Genomic DNA, 10,146 nt, shown 5'->3' on the forward strand with positions numbered 1-10,146 from the left:
ATAAACTGCGAACAGTTGATGGATTCTCTGCTTTAATTTGTTCCTCACACTGACACTGCTGTAATAGCTCCATGAAGAAATTAAAACATTGAAATTGCATGCAATGAGTGGCACATGCGAAATTTAAAGGCCCTTAATATACCATATATTTTTCCTCTTGCATGTGCTGTGGCTGTGACATGTACGTGTACTTGTAAATTTGCAATTTATTAGCATGATTGTGGTGAATTCATTTGAACTATTTCACTTTTTTTCATTTTCTGCAGCCCTGGTAGAAGTATTATCATCAGATGCATTTAGAACCAGCTTTATTTCATCTTTGGTCTTCTAACCATCATTTGACTCTCAGTGTACCATTATAGGTGGATTGGAAGATCAATATCATGCAGTTAAAATGGTGATTACATATTTATCACTTTTGGAAGGGATTTTTATTTTCTATTATTCCTATTAAATGTACATGAATGATAAGCTTGTTTCGATCTAGTTTACAGTTTTCAGCATATTGGGAAAAACGGGGTACTGTTTTGCATGTTAGAATTGATATTGTAGAAATAAGTACCTTGGGCAGTATTCTGAGGTCATTTTATCTTGAAATATTTTGTTATATCTCTTAAAATGAAATTGGTATTCTGAGATGACATTATATCTCTCAGATAAATTTTACGTTTCATCTTACGTAACAGTCCCTGCGTAGACCTACCCATCGCATATCTGGGTATTGCAACGCAGATGATGTGCTTGCGCCAAGCTACTTTGAAGAAAAAAAACAAGCTTAAAAGAGGGTAGGGTCATTTAGGGACAAAGGACGTTGGCCAAATTGGAGGTATCTGTCCAATTACCATCATAACTTTGAAAATTTTGGATCTTGTTCATGAAACTTGAACATGATAGTAATCAAGTATCATCGAACATCCTGTGCAAGTTTCAGGTCACATGATTAAGGTCAAAGGTCATTTAGGGTCAATGAATTCGGGGTATTCGTTGAATTCCCATCATATCTCTGTAAGTGTATTTGTTTAGTTCATAAACATCGACATAAGATTAACCAAGTATTATTGAACATATTGTGCAAGTTTCAGGTCACATGACTAATAAGGTCAAAGGTCATTAGGGTTTACAAACTTTGGTAATGTTGGGGATATTTGTGGAAGTGTCATCATAACTTTAGAAGTTTATGAATCTAGTTCATGAAACTTGGACATAAGAGCAGCAATGTATCCTTGAATACCCTGTGCACATTTCTGGAAAATGGCCAAGATCAAAGGTAATGCAAAGGTCAATGAACTCTGTCCATGTTGGGAGTATGTTTTGAATTGGCATCATAATTTAGAAAGTTTATGGATTTACCTCATGAAACATCAACATAAGGGTAGATAAACAGTGCAAACAATTGACCCTTGAACCGCTTCGCTTTGATATGACGTAGCTTTGATAAGCTATGTTACGAAGTGCTGATTTGAAGACAATTCATGAATTACAATTTTTTTTTTAAATAATGAAATTTGAATATTGATTGAGAATAATTATAAGAATAAACCATAACTTCCCTGAAAAATCCTACAGTTTTCCAAATGCCTCATTTCGCCAGCCATAGGCCTGTTTGAAAGGGATCCTGCCTATTCAAAAAGCTACATGTATGCACTAAATTTTTCATCATGCACAAAAAAACCCCTATAATTTCTTGTGCCTTAATTTAGTTTTAAGAATTCATATTATTAAAGAGACAAAATTGAAGCGACATAAACTGCGAACAGTTGATGGATTCTCTGCATTAATTTGTTCCTCACGCTGACACTGCTGTCATAGCTCCATGAAGAAATTGAACATTGAAATTGCATGCAATGAGTGGCACATGCGAAGATTTAAAGGCCCTTAATATACCATATATTTTACCTCTTGCATGTGCTGTGGCTGTGACATGTACGTGTACTTGTAAATTTTGCAATTTATTAGCATGATTGTGGTGAAACATTTGAACTATTTCACTTTTTTTCATTTTCTGCAGCCCTGGTAGAAGTATTATCATCAGATGCATTAGAACCAGCTTTATTTCATCTTTGGTCTTCATACCATCATTCAGACTCTCAGCTGTACCATTATAGGTGGATTGGAAGATCAATATCATGCAGTTAAAATGGTGATTACAAATTTATCACTTTTGGAAGGGATTTTTATTATTCTATTATTCCTATTAAATGTACATGAATGATAAGCTTGTTTCGATCTAGTTTACAGTTTCAGCATATAGGGAAAAACGGGGTACTGTATTTTGCATGTTAGAATTGATATTGTAGAAATAAGTACCTTGGGCAGTATTCTGAGGTCATTTTATCTTTGAAATATTTTGTTATATCTCTTAAAATGAAATTGGTATTCTGAGATGACATTATATCTCTCAGATAAAATTTAACGTTTCATCTTACGTAACAGTCCCTGCGTAGACCTACCATCGCATATCTGGGTATTGCAACGCAGATGATGTGCTTGCGCCCAAGCTACTTTGAAGAAAAAAAACAAGCTTAAAAGAGGGTAGGGTCATTTAGGGACAAAGGACGTTGCCAAATTGGAGGTATCTGTCCAATTACCATCATAACTTTGAAAATTTATGGATCTTGTTCATGAAACTTGAACATGATAGTAATCAAGTATCACGAACATCCTGTGCAAGTTTCAGGTCACATGATTAAGGTCAAAGGTCATTTAGGGTCAATGAATTTGGGGTATTCGTTGAATTCCCATCATATCTCTGTAAGTGTATTTGTTTAGTTCATAAAACATCGACATAAGATTAACCAAGTATTATTGAACATATTGTGCAAGTTTCAGGTCACATGACTAATAAGGTCAAAGGTCATTTAGGGTTTACAAACTTTGGTAATGTTGGGGATATTTGTGGAAGTGTCATCATAACTTTAGAAGTTTATGAATCTAGTTCATGAAACTTGGACATAAGAGCAGCAATGTATCCTTGAATACCCTGTGCACATTTCTGGAAAATGGCCAAGATCAAAGGTAATGCAAAGGTCAATGAACTCTGTCCATGTTGGGAGTATGTTTTGAATTGGCATCATAATTTAGAAAGTTTATGGATTTACCTCATGAAACATCAACATAAGGGTAGATAAACAGTGCAAACAATTGACCCTTGAACCGCTTCGCTTTGATATGACGTAGCTTTGATAAGCTATGTTACGAAGTGCTGATTTGAAGACAATTCATGAATTACAATTTTTTTTTAAAATAATGAAATTTGAATATTGATTGAGAATAATTATAAGAATAAACCATAACTTCCCTGAAAAATCCTACAGTTTTCCAAATGCCTCATTTCGCCAGCCATAGGCCTGTTTGAAAGGGATCCTGCCTATTCAAAAAGCTACATGTATGCACTAAATTTTTCATCATGCACAAAAAAAACCCTATAATTTCTTGTGCCTTAATTTAGTTTTAAGAATTCATATTATTAAAGAGACAAAATTGAAGCGACATAAACTGCGAACAGTTGATGGATTCTCTGCATTAATTTGTTCCTCACGCTGACACTGCTGTCATAGCTCCATGAAGAAATTGAACATTGAAATTGCATGCAATGAGTGGCACATGCAAAGATTTAAAGGCCCTTAATATACCATATATTTTACCTCTTGCATGTGTTGTGGCTGTGACATGTACGTGTACTTGTAAATTTTGCAATTGATTAGCATGATTGTGGTGAAACATTTGAACTATTTCACTTTTTTTTCATTTTTTGCAGCCCTGGTAGAAGTATTATCATCAGATGCATTAGAACCAGCTTTATTTCATCTTTGGTCTTCATACCATCATACAGACTCTCAGCTGTACCATTATAGGTGGATTGAAAGATCAATATTCATGCAGTTAAAATGGTGATTACAAATTTATCACTTTTGGAAGGGATTTTTATTATTTTATTATTCTTATTAAATGTACATGAATGATAAGCTTGTTTGGATCTAGTTTACAATTTCAGCATATAGGGAAAAACGGGGTAAGTTGTGACCCTGTATTTTGCATGTTAGAATTAATATTGTAGAAATAAGTACCTTGGGCAGTATTCTGAGGTCATTTTATCTTTTATCTTTGAAATATTTTGTTTTATCTCTTAAAATGAAATTGGTATTCTGAGATGACATTATATCTCTCAGATAAAATTTAACATTTCATCTTACGTAACAGTCCCTGCGTAGACATACCCATCGCATATCTGGGTATTGCAACGCGGATGATGTGCTTACGCCCAAGCTACTTTGAAGAAAAAAAAACTTAAAAGAGGGTAGGGTCATTTAGGGACAAAGAACGTTGGCCAAATTGGAGGTATCTGTTTAATTACCATCATAACTTTGAAAATTTATGGATCTTGTTCATGAAACTTGAACATGATAGTAATCAAGTATCACTAAACATCCCGTCCGAGTTTCAGGTCACTTGGTCAAGGTCAAAGGTCATTTAAGGTCAATGAACTTTTGCCATATTGGGGGTATTTGTTGAATTACCATCATATCTCTGTAAGTGTATTTGTTTAGTTCATAAAACATGGACATAAGAGTAACCAAGTATCACTGAACATCTTGTGCGTGTTTCAGGTCACATGATCAAAATCAAAGGTAATTTTTGGTCATTGAACTTTGGCCATCTTAGAGGTAATTGTTAGATCGCTGTCGTAACTTTAAAAGTTAATATATAGTGTGTACCAAAACAAGTTTACACTTAGAAAAAATCTTGTGAAGTCATACATTTGTAATATCCAGAAGATTTTTCATCATTTTAACATTGGTACATTTTAATTTAAGCAAATGATGATAAAACTGTCAAAAATATTTCCGCTTGAGTGAGCACCACTTACTTTTGAAAAGTTAGTGAAAAATGATTTGCGCAGAACTTTGAAATAGTTCTGCGAATAAAAGTAGACCTTAATCATGAATAACACGTGGAATTTAGCTAGTAAAATTGATTTGAAGATATATTTTACCTGTTTAACTTGTTTCTTTACCCAAACCATTTTGAGGAATGCATTGCGCCCCACTCCACTCCACACAACGAGGCCATCGGGACGATATTTGCTTTACACTGAGGTGTGATTTACATGAAATGGCTTGGGCTTGATATTCATTTTGTTAATCATTGCCAAGTTTGGAAAAAGTGTGCAGAAACAAGTATTAAATAAAAATGAAATGATAAAAAAATGCTAGAGATGTCTGATATAAACTTTGGTTCAGATTCAGTTATGTCCTCAGATCCAGCAGGCACAAAAAGGTAAAAAGTTGTGTATACTAAGTGTTAAAATTTCAATTTGGGTGGCAAAATTGTTAGAAAATGCTTGAATTCAATTGATTAAAAGTGCAAGGGAAATATGTGAAAAATGTTTCGCAGGTTAAGTTTGATTTCAACCTTTCCTCTTGACACAGCGTACAAATGGCCATTTCTGCGCGAACTGATTTCTGCGAGCTTTTCAAAAATGGACAGTGCTCACTCAAGTGTAACATTCTGTCAAAACTTACTTTCATTGGATAGATGAGACTCAAACCGTGGATTGTTCGTGAAAATATTACCCACATGTTGTATATATTTTTTTGATATACACTGTAGTGTATAAAATGTGGATATAGGGGTAATCAAGTATCACTGACACATTTTAGGTCACATGATCAAGGTCAAATGTCAATGAACGTAAGAATTGTATCATATTATATTGCCCCCCCCCCTCCTCCTCCAGACCTCAAGACCTCCGCAGAAGTCCAGTTTTATTAGGGTGAAGAATGTTTGCTCTTTTGTGCATGTAATTATGTAGAAAAGGTTATTTTTTTCCTCTTCTGTTAATTTTTGCAGATGCTGTAAGTAGAAATGGAAGGTGTCCATCCCTCTGAACTGCCTTATACCTGCCTGCACCCAGTCATCTTGGCGTCTACATGCTCAAATATTTTTAATAAGAAATTTCCTGTCGACCTCCTTTCATAGCGCTATTGGAACCTGCTCCCTACCAGTCTTACATCCAACAGATAGGAAAAATAAAGGGGAAGTACCTTTAAATTTTAAATACTTCTCTGTGATGCAGCTTTCTCCTCTACTGCTCCAAGGCCATGGAATTAGCTCCTTCCTCTTCAAATCGTCAAAAACCTTGGATCAAGTCAATTCGTGATCATCTTTGCTCTGGACTTGGAACAGAACTGTCACTGCCTGGTAATTTTTAAACATTTTTAATCTCCTGCGCTGACTAGGATGGCATCTCAAAGCGCTTTGTATCTCACAAAAAAGGTGTTGTGTAAATGTAAATAGACATTGAGGTCAAGCATAGGGGTAGCCACAGATGTGGCCTTTGGATTACTTTTCAACAAAGCTGAAAAATTCATCAAATTAGGACAAGGGATAATAAAGTAATAAATGACATTCTAAGTTCTGCATTATTTTGGTGAAAAAGCTCTGAGCTTTATCAGTGTTGTAGTCAAGGCATAAACCTACAAGGCCAAGGCAAAGGCTTTAATATTCAAGGCCAAGGCTTCAATACCCAAGTCCAAGGTAATAAATAAAAAAGTTATTGAAGTTTTAATTGTAGCAGAGCCTGATCAGTTCCTGAAAGATGGACTTGTAAAGATTTATTGAAATTTGTCATTTATGTGTACTATGGTTCATTACAAAGAGTATCACTTAAATTATGTTAATAGAATTTTGTTGCCATGGCTACCCACTAAAGATAGAATACATTAAATATTCAATGTCACGGTCGGACAGAATAGAAATGGGTTTCTACACTTGTCAGTGATCTTTTGTTGTCCGTCTAAACGAAACAATGCTGCCAATTCATTTTCATTGCAGATGTTAATCTAATATTAAAGGGGTGGTCCAGGCTGAAAATATTTATGTCTGAATACACAGAGTAGAATTCACTTAGCAAAACACTAACAATTTCATCAAAATCGGATAACAAATATTAAAGTTATTGAAGTTTAAAGTTTAGCAATATTTTGTGGAGGTCATTTTGTCGGAGGTCATTTTGCCTCCGACGAAGATTCTGCTAGGATCGAACGCTTAGGCCCCTTTTGACTCTAATTTACTCCATTGGCTCTTTTTTTTAGATAAGCAGTTTTCAGCAGCTTCTTTTTGCCTTTAATATTTTGTGAAAACAGTTGTAATGAATATTCATTAGGTGAGCTGATGATGTCACATCTCCACTTTCCGTTTTCTTATGTTATTACATAAAATCATATTTGTTTTTCATTATTTCATACTTGTGGGAATAATATGTCTCCATCATAATGAAATAATTTGCAGCCATAAATATCTAATGCACTAAATCAGTTGTAAATCCAATTTTTCTAGTTCTTAGAGGAAAAAAATTGAATAAACCTAATTTCATATAATAAAATACAAAAGAACACATTGTCACATTGAAAATGCATTTATTTTATTTATTTTCCTCAGCAAAGCTTGCTTATTCAACTAAGTTTCACTCCACTGCCAGGTTGCTAAGAGACAAGGAGTAGATCTTATGCAAGAGTGAGTAGGAGATGAGAGAAGTGTGTGTGAGATTCCTTTTGCTAGAATTGAATTGAGATAATTTGCATTTCTATTGTGTGTGGTGTCCAGGGTGGTAGACTTGTATAGGTCCCTTTTAGTGAGCTCAGTGAGCCTTTCTTTTTAAACAGCTGCTTAAGATACTTTTGGGGAAATTGCAAAATTGGGAGGAGACCCCAGTAGTTTGTCACTAGTTTTCTGGCATTGCATCTTGGAGACTGTGTAACACACACCTATGCAATTTTGGGGGAGTCGCCATTTTATCTGCCATCTTGATAATATTTTAATTTCAACTTTGATCAGAAAAGCAGCCTTTTTTGTTTGATATTGGCTGGAACTTTTAGATACCTGTATGAGGTCAGATATAGCTGAAATTATGCTGTATTTTTATGCCTGTATTGAAGAAGCCATCGGTAAGTTAATCTGTGATTTCTTAATTCTTTTATAAAAGAAAACAAAAAAAGAAATGGATTGAAAGACTTCAGAGATGATTTGAAATGTAGATGTAAATCTTTATCAACCTTATGAAATAGTTGTGAGGAAGAATATAAGTATCATTAAAGGATGTTATTCTACAAGTTTATGTGACAGTGAATTCATACTTTATAAAATTATATTCTTGAATGTGATTTGACCCTTAAGAGTAAATGTTCAAACAAGTTTTTATCAGTTATAGTATGACATGAAAATGACCTCCAGTTGATGTTACTGTTAGGACATATCGCAGAGAGATTCTTGGTTTTGTCTTTAATTTTAGATGGTTCTAAGATCGGGATATATTCCAAGACCGGATATTTTCCAGGATCGGGACATTTCCCAAGACCGGGTTGCTTTTGAGACTGGTGAATTGTTTTAAGCTGAACATTATAAACTGCTGACTCCTGAGGTTTTCGGTCAACATGTCATCTGACAGATACGTTGTAAATAGCAGTGAGAGAGGTAGCAGGAGACTTTTCGTTAAATTTGAACTAGCTTTCTAAATACCAGAAAGTCTTATAAATTGACATTTCAGAAAATAGACATTGATTATGAAGATGACTGAACATGAACAGTTTGATAGAAGAGTTTATTACAATTTGGATCCTTGTAAGATGTGATGTCGATTAATATTGAGAAGATTTTATTTGAATTTGAATCCATGTACTTAGATATGTCGATTGACAGAGTTTTGAGCTGGAGTTTAGGTGCATAATTTTTTTTAAGCTCAAGTTCAGGAGTTAGAAGGATTTTGAAATGTAATGAAAAAAAGTTGTTATAAGGGATACAAAGTGGTGAGCATAGAATTCTATGAAGGTGGATTAATGCAGGATCCATTCATAGGATTTTTGGTAGTCGTTATTGTGAAAACAAAATGAAACAAAGTTAAAGGTTAAATTGATATTTCTGGAAGAAATTTTGCAGGTAAAAATGTGATACACTGGACGTTGAAGTTAGTGATTAGATCAGTGCAGGATCTTTTCAGTTATATTGGAGTTAGAGGCAGATCGAGAGTTGAATATTATAGCTTGGGTCAATGCAGGATCCTTTGATTGTAAACTTGTGAATCAGAGTACTTTTCAGAACACTTTATCATTTAGAGGTGTTAGTTTTATTTCCCTTTTAAACTTCATACGTTGGTCAACATTGAACTTCAAAGAGAGATATGTTGATATTGGAGTTTTGTATACTGAAATAAATTGTAAATTGTGATTTGTTATATATTGAGTTTTACTTGAATTTTATTTGGAGTCCTCCCATGTAACAGTGGCAACTTGATTTAACCTGTATATTCCAGGTGTTTAGGGAGGAATTACTATTTCATATGAGGAAGAAATTTGAATATTATCATTTAATAACAGAAAAGAACAAGTGAGTGGATGGCATCAGCGGTCTCCTCATTTGCATACCGAACAGATTGTGCATATGGGATCACCGTTTTGAGATATTAAGCGAAACTTTAAATTGTAATAATTTAAAAAGCGATTTTGATGAAATTTGCAGTGTTTTTCTTGTTGGGTTTTTTCTTTTTATTCAAATTGTTTTTTTTTTTAGGTGGACTTTTCCTTTAAAGATGAATCTATTTATGAACTTGTGCTCCGGGCTGAAAATATTTATATCAAAATAAATAGAGTAAAATTCACAGAGCAAAATGCTGAAAATGTCATGAAAATCAGGTATTAAATAAAAAAGTTATTGAATTTTTAATTGTAACAGAGCCTGATCAGTTCCTGAAAGATGGACTTGTAAAGATTTATTGAAATTTGTCATTTATGTGTACTATGGTTCATTACAAAGAGTATCACTTAAATTATGTTAATAGACTTTTGTTGCCATGGTTACCCACTAAAGATAGAATACATTAAATATTCAATGTCACGGACGGACAGAAAAGAAATGGGTTTCTACACTTGTCAGTGATCTTTTGTTGTCCGTCTAAACGAAACAATGCTGCCAATTCATTTTCATTGCAGATGTTAATCTAATATTAAAGGGGTGGTCCAGGCTGAAATGATTTATGTCTGAATACACAGAGTAGAATTCACTTAGCAAAACACTAAAAATTTCATCAAAATCGGATAACAAATAATAAAGTTATTGCAGTTTAAAGTTCAGAAATATTTTGTGAAAACAGTT

The 10,146-nt window shown here is 33.9% G+C and overlaps 1 long non-coding RNA gene across 2 annotated transcripts; it reads left to right on the top strand.

Moving 5' to 3' along the window:
- Window positions 1-349: 349 nt before the first annotated feature.
- On the top strand, window positions 350-5,956 carry LOC121430079. Of its 2 annotated transcripts, none has more exons than XR_005971999.1 (4): window positions 350-362; window positions 2,009-2,105; window positions 3,758-3,890; window positions 5,851-5,956. It is a non-coding gene; the product is annotated as an uncharacterized LOC121430079 (long non-coding RNA). The 2 variants fall into 2 exon arrangements; XR_005971998.1 differs by having other exon boundaries at window positions 351-397.
- The last annotated feature ends 4,190 nt before the right edge of the window (window positions 5,957-10,146 follow it).

Source organism: Lytechinus variegatus, chromosome 16, assembly GCF_018143015.1.
Source record: "Lytechinus variegatus isolate NC3 chromosome 16, Lvar_3.0, whole genome shotgun sequence".
In the NCBI taxonomy this organism is placed as follows: Eukaryota; Metazoa; Echinodermata; class Echinoidea; order Temnopleuroida; family Toxopneustidae; genus Lytechinus; species Lytechinus variegatus.